The following is a 12,754-nucleotide window of genomic DNA, read 5'->3' on the forward strand; positions in this document are numbered from 1 at the left end:
AAAGGCAACACATTATCTTCTTTTAAAGGTCCCATCTTGCTACTTAGTACAAATGTGAAATACAGTGTAAGTTCAGTAAATATTTACTACATGCTTACTACAGAAAAAGCATTTCACTGGCACTGTGACAAGCTACAAAGATGACAAAAATATGGTACCTGCAGTTCAGAAATTTAAAAGTTAGTAGAAACTAAGATACTCTGAAATATATGGAAGTACATGAAAAGTAATATAGAAGTGGTATAACAGATGCTGAGAAGACAGGCAACATCCCTTACTGGGCTTACAAACCAGGTAACAAATTGAGTTTTAATCACCTCATGATTTCAAAAGAGATGTAGGGTTTCATAAGCTGAGTAAATAGCAGAAGCAAAGTAATTGAAGTGAAATTTAGGAAACAAAAAAAATCTTTAAAAAAAACAGCAAGAAGCCTTATTTGGCTAAAATGTCATATTTGGTACATGTAAGGGTGTAGCGAAAGACAAAGTTAGAATTTTATGTTGGAAACCATAAAAATTCTAGCCTAGGGTTCTAGGGTTTTTATTTCTGAAATTAACCTGTTTGAACCTTTTTACGACCATCCATAGCCTAGCCATCTATGGCAAGGGAAATTACCACCATTGATATCGCATGTATCTGAGAACTGCCAGGGAAAGCCTTGTAGGCAGGAACCTCCTTGGTAGGTGATTTAGAGATACGTACTCTCCAATCTCGGCTAGACTCTCACTGCCATTCTATTTGTGTGATTCCTTTTATTTGTCCTTGGTCAGCTTCCACTTCCACTGTACCCAAAGACTATTCCTAATCTTTGCCAGTCCTTTAAAATCCTGACCTCTTTACTTTCTCCTACTTTCGGGCATAATGAGGGCATAACACACTACCTCCCTCAACTATTCTCCCCCCACTGCACCCCACGTCTCTGTCTTCAGCACTACCCTTCAGGCATCAGTCAACAAGGTGTTCCTCTTCCTGCTCAAGGTAACTCATCACCAGTGCCCACATTTTCATCCCTTCTTTCTTAATTAGTTCCCTTTCTCCTAGCTATTACAATGCATTCTTCTGGACCTCCGATAGGCAGGTGATACCACTCTAATGGCAAAAACTGAAGAGAAACCAAAGAAAGAACCTCTTGATGAAGGTGAAGGAGAAGAGTGAAAAAGCTGGCTTAAAACTCAATATTTAAAAAACAAAGATCATGGCATCCAGTCCCATTATTTCATGGCAAACAGAAGGGGAAAGGGTGGAAGCAGTGACGCACGTCCTCTTCTTGGTTCTAATATCACTACGGATGGTGACTGCAGCCATGAAATCAGAAGACGATTGCTTTTTGGCAGGAAAGCTATGACAAACTTAGACAGTATGTTAAAAAGCAAAGACATCGCTTTGCCACCAAAGTCCATATAGCCAAGGCTTTGGTTTTTCCAACAGTCATGCACAGTTGTGAGAGCTGAACCATAAAGAAGACAGAGTGTTGCAAAACTAAAGCTTTCGAACTGTGATGCTGGAGAAGGCTCTTGAGAGTCCCTTGGACTGTAAGGAGATCAAATCAGTCAATCCTAAAGGAATATTCATTGGAGGGACTGATGCTGAAGCTGAAGCTCCAACACTTTGGCCACCTGATCGAATAGCTGACTTACTGGAAAAGATCCTGATGCTGGCAAAGATTGATGGCAAAAGGAGAAGGGGGTGACAGAGGATGAGATGGTTGGATGGCATCACCAATTCAATGGACATGAACTTGGGCAAACTCTGGGAGACAGTAAGGGTCAGGGAAGCCTGGCGTGCTGCAGTCCATGGGGTCACAAAGAGTCGGACACAACTTGGCAACTGAACAACAACAACATTCTTCTGGACAAGTTCCTTCCTCTTTATCAACAGCTGATTTTGAGCTTCTCATTAGAGGTAGAAATGAGAAGTCTTGACCCCAAGTTTTTCCTATCCTTTCCTTTTAATGTACATGAAATAACAGTTTATAGTTGACATTGTTCTCCATCCTCTGTCATTTACCTTCTGCCCTCACAACTCTACTAAAATTGTGTGCTCTAAAATTACAGTACTTCTGAAATAAAAATCCAAGGAACATTGTTTTCAAACCTTAATTGACTAGAGCTCTTTGCTGCACTTCTGCTAATTCTGTTTCTTTTTGCTTGAAACTCTGTTCCCTAGGCTTCTGTGATATCATGCCTTTCTCTTTGCTTTGCTTTGCTGCGTCGCTTCAGTCGTGTCCGACTGTGTGCAACCCCAAGGACTGCAGCCCACCAGGCTTCTCCGTCCATGGGATTCTCCAAGCAAGAACACTGGAGTGGGTTGCCATTTCCTTCTCCAATGCATGAAAGTGGAAAGTGAAAGTGAAGTCACTCAGTAGTGTCTGACTCTTAGCGACCGTATGGACTGCAGCCTACCAGGCTCTTCCGTCCATGGGATTTTCCAGGCAAGAGTACTGGAGTGGGTTGCCATTGCCTTCTCCGCCTTCCCCCAAAGTACTGATCATTTCTTCTTTCTCCCTTAGGGAATTCTTAGCATGCAAACACTGGTGTTTCCCATGACTCTGTCCTTGGTTTATAGCATGGTGTGTGTGTGTGTGTGTGTGTCCCAACAGATACGATCCTACTCATAGTTTTAATCACTATGTACAGTGACTACCAAATGTAAGTTTCTAGTCTAATCCTGTGAATTTCAAACTTATAAATCTCATGATCAGCTGGATAATTTCACTTGAACAAACCTCAAATTGAAAATTTCAAAATTAAACTCATGATATTCCCAAAGAATCTATTAAGTACTCAGCAAATATTTGTTGGATGAATGTAACTTACAAATACCTTTTCATTTAAGCTCAAGGTACAGTCTTCTAGATAAGGAAAGCCTTGAGTTCCTGGTAAGCTGGGGAGGGGAGATTTGCATTCAGCTCTGCCTGACAATATGGACGAGTCTGATGTTTAAAGTAAGCTTTAAGTTTATGATTGATTCTTTTCTGTTACACTGTAGGTCATTACATATACCTTTAAGTATGTATCTTTGAATAATGCCAAGTTCTAAAACTAAGGAGACATACAACAGAAAAGTTTTATAAAATTTAATCAGAAAATAAACTAGTGCGAAGACTGAATAGTGCAAAAGACTGAATAGGGGCTATGTTTCGTTGCAAACCAACTGTTAACACAAAGATGCTAAGCACAGGTCTGGTTTTTCAGTGTTTGTTATGGTCCTACCTCTTCATGGTGAAGTCTGTCTCCTCAAGACTTAAACAAACACCTTCTTATAAATCATCTATTCTGTATGTCTAACCCAGATCGCTTACTGAAACTCAATCATCTTCATGGAACATTTCCAAAGCCAAGTAGTCTCTTGACTCGCAACCTCAGCAATTTTTTTTTAATGAAAACATGTATTTCCCTGTCTCAGAGACCCAAAGATTAAAGCTACTGTCTTACTATCTTTTTTTTTTTAATACATTGTATTCATTTAATTACTATTTCCTATCATTTCTGGGGCTTCCCAGGTGGCACTAGTGGTAAAGAACCCACCTGCCAGTGCAGGAGACATAAGACATGCTGGTTCTATCCCCTGGAGGGAGGGCATGGCAATCCACTCCAGTATTCTTGCCTGAAGAATCCCAGGGCAAAGGAGACTGGTGGGCTATAGTCCACAGAGTTGTATAGAGTCAGACACAACTGAAGCAACTTAACACACATCATTTTTACTATTTAAAATTATTGTAGCCAAAGAAATTAGTCTCGCTCCTGCTAGGGCTGCAAAAAGTCTATTGGTCTCTCTGCTCCCCTCAAGCATGTGATACAGAGCTGCCAGATTTTTATAAATAGCAACTTCCTCCAGCTACTTCTGTGCTCAAAATTCAGAGTGGATTGCTTTGATGATGACACCCAAATTCCTTAAACTCAAGGGCCTATCATCAAATATTATCTTTTAAATTGCTCTCTCTCTCCCTGTATTCCAGGGTAAGTCCCGTCCCCACTGCACCGCTTTCCTCCACTCTCAAACATGCCATGTCCTCCTTCCCACATCTTTATTTTTCTCCTTTAAGTTTTATTGGAGTAGGGTTGCTTCACAACGTTGTCTTAGTTTCTGTTGTGTAGCAAAGTCAATCAGCTGCATGTATGTATATTAACACATGCCCTCTTTTTTGGATTTCCTTCCCATTTACGTCACCACAGAGCATTGAGTTCCCCCTTCGTCTTTATTAAGGCACTGCCATTGCAAATCACCATTACTCTTCAATTGGCAAATATTTTCTATATCAATTACATTGGGTCTAAAACTGCTAGTGTGTAGACATCTCATTAACTAGATTAAAAGTTCTTAGGAGACTTAAAACTCTATCCGATAGTACTATTTCAGTAGAGAAAAGATCAAGCGAATATAAAATGTAAGCAAAAATTTACTTCATACAATAGGAATAACTTATTGCTTAGTAATCTGCACTGCTGAATACTATGAATATCAGTTGTTTTGAATGCTGCATGAGAGCAGTGCTCAGTCATACGATTGTGCTCACTTAGTCGAGTCTGACTCCTTGTGACCTCAAGCACTGTAGCCCACCAGACTCCTCTGGACATGGACTTTTCCAGGCAAGAATATTGCATCAGAGTAGGTTTTCCCTTTATTTGCCCAAATTCCAGAAGTTTTAGAATTTAGCATTTCTCATACTATTTCAAAAAAAGCGTAATCTTTCTATTATTTAAATAGACATGACTCATTTTAGAATTTCTCTACTATTTAACAAGAAACTAAATCAAATTCATATTACTTTTTTTAAAAGAACTGGCACTAAGTAGGCTATAGAAGTTTTCAGTATCAAAAGTTTCTGTTAATAGAAGTAAAAAGGTTAGTCAAACCAAGAATTTTCAAATAACTCATTTAGTCTTATAAGATGTAAACATATGTTTCTCTTTTGGATAAATGTCCAAATACAAACAGGAATTTAAATCACGTTAAATTATGTAAGTCACAATTACTCATAATTTTTCTTCATATTTATTTGCCCTTCCTTTGAAACTACTTATTTTCTACAGTTACCTAGGAAGATAAATTTCTACAAAACTATTTTTTCCATCAGCATTTTAAAATTCTATTCCTTATTCTTTTGTCTTTCTATCAAAGTCATTTTGGAAATATTAGTTATTTGATCAGAAGACTTTTTACAGTAGTCCTTTAAGTCTTTAAAAGAAGTAATATTTCAGCCCAACCATGCAGTATTAGAAAATTCCCATATGAGCAAAAAGACTAATAGGATATGAATTAATAAGAAGTTAATGGTCTAAAAGTTCTACAGCCAGATTATTTATATGAATAAAATTTCCAATACTCTCCACTCTGCCCCTAGTCCTGTCTTCCCAGTCTTCCACCAACTCCTTCTCCAGTACACAATCTGTTCTTCATTTGGTCCTTTCTTTCCTTCAGGTTCATTCTTCCTACTTTCACTTCTGTATGCTGAAGAAAGTCACTTCAGCTTTGCACTGACTGTCCCCCTAGTGAAACCAAGGAGGATCTGTGGGATTCCTAGACACAGAAGTCTTTCTGTCTCCTGTTTCTTAATTGTGAAGAATAGCCTTCAACCTCCATGAACTTCCCTGAGTTCCTAAGGGCACATAAGAAACAGCTGCTAATCAGGGAAGGGAGGGGATGCAGAGACACAAGAGGAAAAGCCAATAAACAATAGTGCAGCCTTGAGGCAGGGTCCCTCATTTTTCATTTCTTGTTAATATTAGGCCTATAATTCGGAGGCAGTCTCAGGGCTTCCCTGGTGGCTCACTGGTAAAGAATCCATCTGCCAATGCAGGAGACATAAATTCGATCTCTGATCTGGGAGGATCCCACGTGCCATGGAGCAGCTAAACCCATGCACCACGAAGATGGAGCATGTCATCTAGATCCTGGGAGCCGCAGCTACTGAAGCCCACACGCGCTAGGGCCTGTGCCCCACTGCAACAAGAGAAGCCACCACAACCGGAAGCCTGTGCACTGCAACTACAGAGTCGCCCCCACCTGCCACAGCTAGAGAGAAGCCCTCGAAGCAAAGAAGACCCAGCACAGTCAAAAATAAATAAATAAAATTATTTTTAGAAAAAGAAGTTTAAAGTACCAAATTCCAATACCATAATGCTATATAATGCCATTCTAGGAAACTGTTTAGCTATCCTGATTAAAAATTACTAAAATGTTAAGAATGGGTAAAAGCATCTCCATGGTTACAAACCATTACCTTAAAAAAAAAAAAAAAAAAAACCTTAGCAGAGAAGCAAACTTTGTGGCAGCAACTGATCACCCCAAACATAAATATCAGTCAAGCATCGCCTGGTGCTCGTCATGGCTCCTTCCCATTGTTCCTCCCCTGGTTCCTAGGCAGCCCTTCTTCACGAAGTAAAGGCTGCATGTTTTCAGACAGTGTTCTCCTATGCTTCGCTCCTGCTGTGTCATGTACTGTGGTCCGGCAGCACCAGATGCTCTGTTATTACGTTCCAAAGCCCCAGAGCCTTGCGGTTACAGGATGTGAGGAGGAATCAGAGCCTTCTCAGTTCTATTCCCGGACCTACTACTTACTTGGTCCCATGGTTTGGGGCTGTTTCCAGCTTCTCTGTGGTTAAAATGAAATCCCCACAATATGATTTGCCTTCAGTGTTTAGGACAGTGTGGTCAGGCTATAAATTTATAATGTTTTCTAAGTGAAATTTGGGAATAGGCATAGGTAGTAAAGGCGTACACAAGAGACCTCATTTACAAAAGGGTATTTTAGAATCGTTCCTTGGAGAATACTGCCTATCAGTTTTCATTTCATGAATCTTCTCTACCTGGTAGTTAACTCTGATTTGAGTCCTAAAGATTTAGAGAGAGGCATCCTGAATTCATTTTGTGACACAAGCGTCTTGCATCATATAATGAAAGAAAGCCATGGAAGGGATATTTTGTTCCAGATTGAACCAGCCTTTTCTCTATGAAATTATAAGCAGTGGAACACAAGGGTGTTAGCCAACTGGATTCTACATGACTATGAAAAGAACCTACTATTTCATGATCAAAATATCACATAAAACAGTGGGTATATAGTTTTAGAAGTTAACAAAAATACCACCCATAAAATTAATATGTAAAAACTGCAGAGGACTTTCTCTTGTGGCATTGTTAAATTAGACAAAACCCTTCTTACACTTGACAGTACTTACTAAGTGCCAGACATAGTTCTCCACACTTCATGGGAATTATCTCATTTAACTCTCTTGGCAACTCAATGGGGAAGGCAGTTACTATCCATTTTACATATGAAGACACTGAGCTCAGAGGGATTTAGGGCCATGGTTGAGTTCATGCTGCTAATAACTAGTAGAGTATGGGCTGAACCACAGGGCCAATGGTTTTAACTACTTTATATACTGGCTTCTACAGAGCACCAATGTCAACATCAAAGAAGTGCTTTCTTTAGAAAGAAAGGGACTGTACTGAAAAAATAAGGGAGTTATAATTTTATCATAAAATTTTAACATAATGCATTTGTATGCATTCAGTATACTAGGTTATTTTTGTATTAAAAAGTGTATGGGCAGATGTTGGTGAAAACATTAGTCTTTCTTTGATTACAAAGTATCAAGAAGTCACTGTTTAACTAGGCCGACCAAGCATATTTCGACTTAATAAATTTTTTTAGGATTTATTAATGGATACAAAGAGCTAACTCATTCAAAAAGACCTTGATACTGGGAAAGATCACGGGCAGGTAGAGAAGGGGGCAACAGAGGATAAGATGGTTGGATGGCATCACCAACACAATGGACATGAGTTTGAGGAGAGAGTGAAGGACTGGGGAGCCTGGCGTGCTGAAGTTCATAGGGAAGCAAAGAGTCAGACACAACGTGGCGACTGAACAACAATGAACAATTATGTATGTCGAATTATGCAGCATTTAAGATCCAGAGCATTTTAGCTCTGATGGGTACCTTAAAGACAAATTACTCATTTTCAATAATGTAACTGAGCAACTTGAGCTGCAAACAGGAAACATGGATCTTGTCCTTAAAATGCTTACAGTCTTATCAGGAAGACAAAAGATACAAGTAATTTAAAGAGGGTTCAAATTAAAAGCAACATCAGTGGCACACAAAGCGATCACTATGGTATTTAGGGAAGACAACATGAATCAAGTTGAGGTTTAAACTAAGCTCTTAGGTAGGATTCCAATGAGAAAGACTGAGGTGGGAAACAAAACCACAGAGGTCTCAGAGTTTGTGCTTAAGGACAATATTTGAGGAACTTAAGATCAATAATGGCCACTGAATTTCAGATTATATATAGTCTTGAATGCTAGGGTAAGTCATATGAAGTTGACTGAAATTCTCTTGGTAAGAACCATTCAAGTTTAGTTTTTCCTTGTCAGTAAGAATTAAGAAAAGGTGTTTACTCCTTTGTTAACCTACTGTAATATGGCTCCAATTCCTACTACTTTGTTTCTGTATTATTTCCTAACATTTAGATAATATCTTTCATTTTTCCTATTATTCTTATATTTCCTGACACTTAATTATTCTCTTTGACACTGTAAATTATAAACATTTCTTTCCTCCTATAATCATTTCCTTATTAAGTTCACCCATGCATGGGGATTCAGTAATCATCTTCAGATGAATAACTTCTAAATTGATAATTTGTCACTAATCCTTTAAAAAAAACTCCATATTGCCAAAATGATAGTAAGAGAGGCATGGAAAAATGTTATATTATAAACCTTTTTATAACGAGGAATAAATGCATATATGATAATATATTAATATGTTGTCAACAATTCTTACTGTTATTTATAGTATCAGAAGTTTTACAGTATCAAAAAATTAACAATTTTATAACATTAAGGACAAACAATATATCATCAACAAAATAGAATTATTTTCTTCGGTTGTCATCTACTTCTCAAAAAAATAGCAGGATTTGTTAAAATTTAAGTTCCTTAAATATCAACAAATTCTGAAACTGCATTTATAGCTAAAATTTATATTTAGTATATTTTACTCAAAAACATTTCAGAATTACATCTTGCCTCCAAAATCAATGAAATCTTTTCTCTAACAATTCTAATTTAATATAAAAGTATTAAACTTCGAGAAACTCTAAACTTTTTTCCTTACAAAACGGATCCTATTTCCACCAATATTAAAATATTATAATCAATTTCTGTTTTGCCTTCTGCCTTATACTCTAGTGGTCAAGCTCTGTTACACCTTCTTCGGATACACTTTTCATAGTAATTGTTACGCTTTCTAGTCTAAGTGCCTCAATTCAAGTCCAGGTTCTTTGGACCACATCACTGCCATAGTACTACCATCTACTGGTTAGTCTCCTTGCTTTCGTATACTGCCCTACTGAAACCAGTTTACACAGTAAGAAAATAAAAAAATATGTTTATCCTATTTTAAAGCAGGTCCTCTGTAATGTGATCTCATCTAAACTTATATCCCCTTATTCTCAAAAAGAAACCTTATCCTTTCTTTCTTCCTTTATTTATTCATTTACCAAATAATATACTGAGCACCTACTAATGTTTGTGCTTGCTGCTGCTGCTGCTGCTGCTAAGTCGCTTCAGTCGTGTCCAACTCTGTGCGACCCCATAGACGGCAGCCCATCAGGCTCCCCCGTCCCTGGGATTTTCCAGGCAAGAACACTGGAGTGGGTTGCCATTTCCTTCTCCAATGCATGAAAGTGAAAAGTGAAAGTGAAGTCGCTCAGTCATGTGCGACTCTTTGCAACCCCATGGACTGCAGCCAGCCTTCCAGGCTCTTCCATCCATGGGATTTTCCAGGCAAGAGTACTGGAGTGGGGTGCCACTGCCTTCTCCGATGCTTGTGCTTAGTCATGTCCAAATCTTTGTGACCCCATGGACTGTAGCCCTCCAGGCTCCTCTGTCCATGGGATTCTCCAGCAGGAATACTGGAGTGGGCTGCCATGCCCTCCCTCAGGGAAGCACCTACTAGGGATGAGGATTTGTTCCAGGTGTGGTTGATACATTTCTGACCTCACAGAGTTTGTAGTCTTATGGTGGATACAGTAAGTAGAAGAATATAATGCAGTCTGGTAAGCACTGTAACAGAGGAAATTCAGCATTCCAAAACAGAGCAGGGTCACCTACCAAGAATTAAGAGGATGAGCAAAGGCTTTCTAGAAGAAGCTAAAGCCTGAAGGATGAGTAGGAGTTTATCAAATTAAGAGGAAGAAGAATTTATGAGGAACAGGGAACATGCTCAAAGACTCAAGGTGAAATAAATAAATTGCATATTTCAAGACCTGAAATAAATTATGATTAAATCACAAGGCTTGATGGAAAAAAGATAAGAATTAAGGCTATAGAGGTAAGTAGAGCAAGATTATGCAGGTCCTCTAACCGATATTAAGGGGTTCGCATACCTGATCCTATAAATAGGACATTAAACAGGAGTGTGACATGATCAATTTGCATTTTAGACTACCTAGAGTAGATCATACAGACATCCTGTATGATCAGGATGAAGAATGGCATAAAGAGAAGCAGGACCAGATGTAGGAAGCTTTCTTAACAGGCTGCCACTAAATACCAAGCCTGCATCTGGAATGAGAGTGGGGATGGGGAGAAGTAGGTGGATTTGAAAAACATTCAGGAGACAGAAGGGACTATGTTAAGTGAAGAGGGGATGATGAGTAGTAGATGAGATTTCTTTTTTCTTTAAAAAAGAAAGGAAAAAAGAAATCTAGGATGAATTCCAAGTTTCTAATTTGGGCCACATGGCAGACGATGGAGTATATTAAAAAAAAAAAATCTCAGGAGAAGAAGCAGGGTTAGTAGGGAAGATAATGAGTTCTGCTTTGCAAACACTGCTTTAGAGCAACCTCAGAGATATGCAGAGGAAGCTGTGAAAAATTAAGGTGTGTGACTTCAGTATGCCAGAGTTTGAGCAGCTGCCTGTGGAAGATAAGGCCCATGATGCAGCCACGAGTGGGAGTCTAAAGTAGTGTGGGATAAAGGCCATCAGAAATGAGATCCTAAGAACAAGAACGCCTCCCAAACACACTATCCACATGGAAATGAAAGTCAGTGGAAAGAAAGGCTTTGAAAATGATTAAGAATTAGAGGTTAGTTAAGAAACTGGGAGAAGATAATTGACAGAAACATCAAAGATGTCGGGGGAGGGTTTACATAAGGATGAAGGAAGCATAGTCTAAAAGGCACAGACGGGAGAAGGTGCTGATCTCACCTCCCAACCCTAAAACACTGTGTGGACCAACAAGCATGACTATCTGAAAGCACTGCAGGGATTTCCCTGCTGGTTGACTGGCTAAGACTCCACATTCCCAACAGAGGGGGCCTGAGTTTGATCCCCATTCAGAGAACTAGATCCCACATGCCACAACTAAGAGCTGGCACAGCTAAATTAAATATATATGTAATATATTTATAGATTAGAGGAATTTATAATATATGTATATATATATTTGAAAGAAAGAAAGCAGTTCAAGAAAAGTGGAGGTCTTAAATAAAAGTCATAATTCAGGAAAGCAGGAAGGCAAAGGACCATCCAGTGAGTAAGTCAGGGAGCCTTATTAAGGAACAGATTTCCAAAGGCAGAGTGGAAAGTTTTGAGAGGAAAGGGAATGTTGGGAGTTTGGTTTAGGGGAAAGGAAACACAAAACCTGAAATATGAAAAAGCATGAAGTATGTGAAAGGGTACATGGGAATAGAAAAATGACATGCTATTTTTACATTAAAATGGGAGACTAATGTGAAGCAGAAAGTGAAGAGGAACTAAAGAGCCTCTTGATGAGGGTGAGAGAGGAGAGTGAAAAAACTGGCTTAAAATTCACCATTCAAAAAGCTAAGATCATGCTATCTGGTCCCATCACTTTATGGCAAATAGAAAAGGAAAAAATGGAAACGACAGATTTTATCTTCTTGGGCTCCAAAATCACTGTGGACGGTGACTGCAGCCATGAAATTAAAAGATGCTTGCTCCTTGGAAGGAAAGCTGTGACAAACCTAGTCAGTGAATTAAACCAGAGACATTGCTTTGCCCACAAAGCTCCATATAGTCAAAGCTATGGTTTTTCCAGTAGTCAGGTATGGATGTGAGAGTTGGACTATAAAGAAAGCTGAGCGCCGAAGAATTGATGCTTTGAACTGTGGTGCTGGAGAAGACTCTTGAGAGTTCCTTGGACTGCAAGGAGATCCAACCAGTCAATCCTAAAGGAAATCAGTCTTGAATATTGATTGGAAAGACCAATGCTGAAACTGATGCTCCAATACTTTGGCCACCTGATGCAAAGAGCTGACTCACTGGAAAAGACCCTGATGCTGGGAAGGACTGAAGGCAAAAGGAGACTGAAGCAGCAGAGGATGAGATGATTAGATAGCATCACTGACTCAATGGACATGAATTTGAGCAAACTCGGGGAGATAGTGAAGGACAAAGAAACCTGGCACGCTACAGTCCATGGGGTCACAAAGAGTTGGACATGACTTGGCGATTGAACAACAATGCTCAGAGCCCACATGATGGACTGCAAAGGTGGAGTGTGAGGAGGTGGGTTTATGGCTGGGTGAAAGTTGAATCCTGGTGTCTATGAGTTGAGCAGTGCCGGTACAGGCTCAAATCCTCAGGGCAGCTCTGACTCTAATGGACAGATCTCTGCTTCAATGTATCACTGCGTTTTGATCCTTCCTTCCTAGTATGCATGAATTTCCACGCCCAGAATGCCTTCATATAAAATATGCAGAAATTTGGAA

At 39.2% G+C, this 12,754-nt stretch overlaps 1 protein-coding gene across 2 annotated transcripts in view; it reads right to left on the bottom strand.

Annotated features, from left to right (window-relative positions):
* ME1 (malic enzyme 1) overlaps nt 1-12,754 on the bottom strand; it is a 220,232-nt gene that overhangs the window by 38,519 nt on the left and 168,959 nt on the right. The gene's annotated exons all lie outside the window — the stretch shown is intronic.

The sequence above is a fragment of the Bos mutus genome, chromosome 9, assembly GCF_027580195.1.
Source record: "Bos mutus isolate GX-2022 chromosome 9, NWIPB_WYAK_1.1, whole genome shotgun sequence".
In the NCBI taxonomy this organism is placed as follows: domain Eukaryota; kingdom Metazoa; phylum Chordata; class Mammalia; order Artiodactyla; family Bovidae; genus Bos; species Bos mutus.